The sequence below is a fragment of the Saccostrea cucullata genome, unplaced genomic scaffold (genome assembly GCF_032062105.1).
Source record: "Saccostrea cucullata isolate Sc308-1 unplaced genomic scaffold, CSIRO_AGI_Scuc_v1 ctg21935, whole genome shotgun sequence".
In the NCBI taxonomy this organism is placed as follows: domain Eukaryota; kingdom Metazoa; phylum Mollusca; class Bivalvia; order Ostreida; family Ostreidae; genus Saccostrea; species Saccostrea cuccullata.
This window is the reverse complement of record NW_026935007.1, coordinates 660-6,200: the sequence shown is the minus strand read 5'-3', so window position 1 is coordinate 6,200 and position 5,541 is coordinate 660. Positions and strand designations below refer to the sequence as shown.

Sequence of the window (5,541 nt, the reverse complement as noted above, 5' to 3'; positions counted from 1 at the left end):
TTCTTAAACAGCAACATTAAGGTCAGTATGAACATGGTGGGGCAGTTTACGCGTTATAAATTTTGAAGCGTTAATGGTGAATGAATTTAAGAGAAATTTTAGTTTGGCTATTGATATCCCAACGATATTTTAAAGAACAAATTTAAACTCTCTCTTATTTTGCCAATCATTGAATGAATCCATAAACGGGATATTATATTTTAGAGTATTAGTATCCTTCAACTAATTCTGAATTACAAACTTACAGTCTCTTTAATTTAGTCAAACCGTTGAATGCGTTGTCTTCGACTGTGGTAATTCTGTTGTTTTCTAGCTTCCTGAAAGATATTGTAAAGAGTGAATGTCAAGTCTAAGTATTTGATAATAACTCTAACCAGTCTCACGATTCAGGTATATCAAATATTAACAGGTATAGCCTCAATTTCTTTATTCGGACATCTAAACTACGTATCATACAATAAACCAATTCTTCCTTTTGATCCTTAGATTGTTCTATGTATATACTCTTCACATTTTTCAAATGAATCAAGTAAGTTACATGTATTATACTGTTCCTTTTTCAGGTTCGGGGAAATATTAATGAAAAAAAATCTGGAAATGCTGTTATCGTTCTTGTCATTTTTGAATCAAACATAGGATATTATACTATGATGGATAGTTACTGAAAAAAAACATTGATTAAAAACACTAAGAAAATCCTTACAAATTCATCAGGTTGCAAAAAATACGAATAATCACATCAAAAATTTTATTACCCTCACAATGCAAATATATTAAATTAACGCGGTATAAACGGGTTTGGGATAATCAACGCTTTATAAACTGTAAACAATAAAGAGTGAGTTCGCCGAATATTATAGTTTGAAGAATAGACATTCCATAAATATTTTGAATTACGAACCTACAGCAGTCTCTTTTATCTGCGTCAATCAAAGAATGAATCCAAATATAGTATATTACAGTTAAAAGGATATTTAAATGAAAGATTGCCGCTGAACATTTTTAATGTTAACAAAGAATTAAAAAAAAATTAAACGGTAAGTCCCAGAGATATTGAACCAACCACCAATGATTTTTTTGTCAAGATCACAAATCAAGATTATATAAAATATAAGATATAATTGGAATAGAACAAATGCCCGGGTCAGAGACTATGCTGAGCATGTTCCCATGCACGTGATGAATGTCGAGAAAAACATTTCGAACACTGTAATCTTATCCATACCTGGTAATATATTCACTGCACCAATTTGAATATGTGCATATGCCAAGAAATTTACAACCTAAAATATTTTTATTGAAATATGTATCACGAAAAGTAAATAATAAACTATTAACTTATGCTTAGTTCGTGATGATTAAAAGTTTGGACATACTCTCTGTCTGTCTGTCTGTCTCTCTTTCTTTCTCTCTCTCTCTCTCTCTCTCTCTCTGCGTAGAAATTATTTAACAATGATAGAGATTCTAATAACGATGTGATAGATAAATGTGAAAAGTAAAGAAAAGCAATGGAAATCTACAAGTCAAGGTTTCATTTACATAATATTTGCATTCTTTTACATAAACGAAATGATTCAAGTTCGTGGATTTTCTCTGTTTTCTTACACTATGAACCTTTAAGGAAAATATTGGCTTGTGAGGATTTGATTTCGTGGTTAGAAAATATTTTGAAGTAATGCATATAAAAATTTACATTCAGCGCTGGTCATGAACTTGTGGGTCTACCCATGCCTCGAAAACCACGAAAATTAATGTGATTTCTCAGTCGGCATTCCGCTGTGTCACTCAATTTAAAGAAGAAGGTATGGTTTTAGCGTTATTGTGCCCTAAAAATGGAATGACTTCAAAAAGTTTTGAAACTGGCTTGAATATTAGTTAAATAAATGACTCTGATAAATCATGAAAGAATATGGCATGAAGGTTTACCATTCTGCAAATATGATGTCATTAATGTGAGGCATTTCTCTATTTTCAACAGAAGAAAGCCTCAAAATGGCACATTTCAAGGGTGATTTTCCTTTAGAAAACAGTGTCCACAGCCGTCGCCCACGTTAATTTTTTGATATTTTGTGCAAAATTGAATAATAAATCACATATCTCAAGATCTTTGTGGGCGATGCCTGTGGACAATGTTATCTAAAAGAAAATTCCATTGAAGATTGGTGTCTTCTGCAACTTTTTAAGAAAATACGGGAAAATGCACATGTTTATGACGTCATAATTAGCATTTAAAAACACATGTGAGAAAAATGACTTGTATGATTTTTCTGCATTGAATTTCAATTATTTAAAAAGCATAAGTTTTGAACTTTTACACCAGTTTCATTTTTTAGAAAATCAATTTGTATGGAAACCATACCTTCTTCTTTGATAACCATGTTATCGGAGAGGAAACAACACTTGTAAGTAAATAAATGCACTTCATAACTTTGTTGCACCACATTACATCTTAGAAAAAATATTTTAAAACGGCATTTTATAATTTTTTCACAATGTTTTTAGGACTTTGAAATGAAACAATAAAATAAGAAGAACAGATTAAATAAAACTTTTGTCTAAATATTTAATTCCTCTATATGCTTAGGACATATAAGTAATTTATAACAAACAAACAAACAAAAAGTAAATGATAAATGTTTTTTTTAAGATTTGAATCATAGATATTTGTTGTTTATATAAAGTTTAAACAATGTTTTCCAAACATTTGAAAACAAGGTTATATCCATGTTTTCTGTTAACATCTGTAACCAGAATTTATAATAATTTTCATTCAATCTAAAAATAAATATTTTAAAAAATTTGAGCCAACGTAACATAATTCATACACTACACAGTGTGTGCATTCTTAATAAAATATTGTGATTTTTTAAAATAGTTTTTTTCCCAAACAATGGAATGTGAAAACATTTTTTTAACCATGCTTTTTAAATAATAAAAATAATAAATATATAAATAATGAAAAGGATTCTTCATATCATAAAAATGTTATGCAAAAATGTTTCTAAAAAACTTCCTACCAGAATTAAAAGTTATGAAAAATATCTTTTAAATGTTTTTGAGAAACATTTTCTAAAAACGTCCTTATAACCTACATGTAGCTTAAACGTTATTAAAACATTTTACAAACGTTAGGTCAAAAACGTTTTGGAATAACATCCTTACAACCGGAATAAAATGTTATAAAAACGTTTTGTGCTACTTTGGTAGATATAAAACTTACAGTAACTCTAAGTTCGTCAAACCAGTAAGTGTGCGGTTGCTTATTGATGTTATTTCGTTATCGAACAGATATCTGAAAAAAAAAGAAAATGTCAAGAGCAATTTTATTTTTTCAAGAAAATCATTATATAAAATTTCCTTGAAAGTTTATTTTAGTAAGAAAGAAAATACAGATAAGTTTGAACTATTTCAGGTATATTTTCGTCTAGATTCGCAATGCGAACATGGAATTTAATCGGTACATGTAAAACACGATGGGACAGTCTACGCTTTATTAAATGCGAAGAGTTTATGATGAATGAATTAATGAATAATGGACGTGAAACACACCCCTTTTAAGTTAAATAAATGAGAAAGTTTGCTCTTTAAACACAAAAAAAAAAAAAAAAAAAAAACATCAATATAGAACGAAAACAAGGACTATAGTATGGAAGACTGACATGATAGAAAAATATTTAAATCAACAAGCTTAATTTCTCTCTAATCTTGTTATATCATTGAATAAATGAATGTTTGAGATGTAAAGGGTTGGGGAATTGATAATGACCAACTTACATGTATTTTAATTTTGTCAAACCGCTGAATGCATTGTCCTCTATTGTGGATATTCTGTTTCCGTATAGTGCCCTGAAAGATATTGTGAAGAGTGAATGTCAAGTACAGGTATTTGATATTATATCTTGTTCCTTACGGAAATTATAACGATGAATAATTACTGATTACATTAAAAATTCTTACTAGCCTCACAATGCAATCACAGATACATTTTTACTATGTACATAGTCGTCAATCTGATTTGCGCATCCCACATTTTCTTTTGAATTTGTAGGTTGTTCATTGTATATTTTTTTTCTGTATATTTTATTTTCTCTATCCATGAGTCTACTTTTCCATGTTTATTTGTTTGTTTTTGTTGTTTTGTTTTTTGCAAATATAACCACAAACTGTTTATCCTTTATAGAGATTTATTAGAATGCCAAACAAATTAATGAAATATATTAAAAAATTAGAGATACCCATGTTTTAATGTATCCACTATAAGGATATAAATATATACTAGAGCAAAGCTCGTTGCAAAGCAACGAGTAGGTCTTCCGTCCGGTTTTGACCGGAAGTGCCGGAAGTGACGGAACAAAAGAAAGCATTGAGCTAAGTAGTCTCCAGTGACTTTATAATTTCAATTTTGCATCAAAACCTTCAAAATAAGCCATTTTTTGCTACTTCCGGTTTGACTGGAAGTGACGACGACGGACGGAAAAACTATTTTTTATGCTCCCAGAGACATATGTCACCCAAAAAATTGTCAAGAACGGCAGAAAAACATGTTTTTCTATCATTTCCGATTTTGCCGGAAGTGACGACGCCGGACGTATTTTGTCGACTCTAATAGATTAAGCTTGACATTTTGAACAACTTTGCTACTTTGACGAATTACAAATTCTAAATACTTTTTGAGATATATAGGAAAAACACTTGGCCCCTCTCGGCCCCTAATTTTAAGGGCCAGCCCTTTTTTCGAGGTCTCATTTGAAAGATCTTGAATTTCTATACTTTTTTTGTTCTACATGTTTTAACAAAATATTTCTAGGTAAAAAGTTATCGTAGAAAAGGTGTTAAAAATTTTGAAATTCTTGATAGGACTATTTTCGGGCCATAGCGAGCGTCGGCACTTCGTTCTTCCGGTGGTTGTGATATACAAAATTCACTTCTCCAAAGGTTGCTCTAGCATCACTGAAAATGTCATGCTTCTGTGTTGAGTGGTTTTTCAGAAAATTGCCGGACAAAGTGACCCTCTGAAAATCACTAAAACGCGAAAATCTCAAAACCGGAAGTGACGTCATCAAAACAAAAAAATGTATATCTAGATTTTTTCATGCTCTATGAGTCCTGAAAGTTTCATGGAAATCGAGCGAGCCGTTTTCGAGAACTCGCGTGCCTTCCGGTTTGGCCGGAAGTGACGACGCCGCACATATTTTGACGACTCCAATAGATTCAGCTTGACATTTTGAACAACTTTGCTTCTTTTACGTATTGCAAATTCTCAATACTTTTTGAGATATAAAGAAAAAACTTTCGGCACCTTTAGGCCCCTGATTTTTGGGGCCAGCCCCTTTTGCAAGATATCATTTGAAAGATCTTGGAATTCTACACTTCTTTTGTTCTATATGTTTTAACAAAATGTTTCCAGGTAAAAAGATATCGTAGAAAAGGTGTTAAAAATTTTGAAATTCGCGATACGTCTATTTTTGGGCCATAGCGAGCGCCGACGTGCGGCACTTCCGATAAAAATGAAACACGTTATACATATCTATAGACTTTGGT

General features: G+C 31.0%; 1 long non-coding RNA gene across 1 annotated transcript; it reads right to left on the bottom strand.

The window, feature by feature from the left end:
- Nucleotides 1-241: 241 nt before the first annotated feature.
- Nucleotides 242-3,842, bottom strand: LOC134241699 (uncharacterized). Its single transcript, XR_009986713.1, has 3 exons — nt 3,775-3,842; nt 3,221-3,292; nt 242-317 (listed from the first exon to the last, which is right to left on the bottom strand). It is a non-coding gene; the product is annotated as an uncharacterized LOC134241699 (long non-coding RNA).
- Between the last annotated feature and the right edge of the window lie 1,699 nt (nt 3,843-5,541).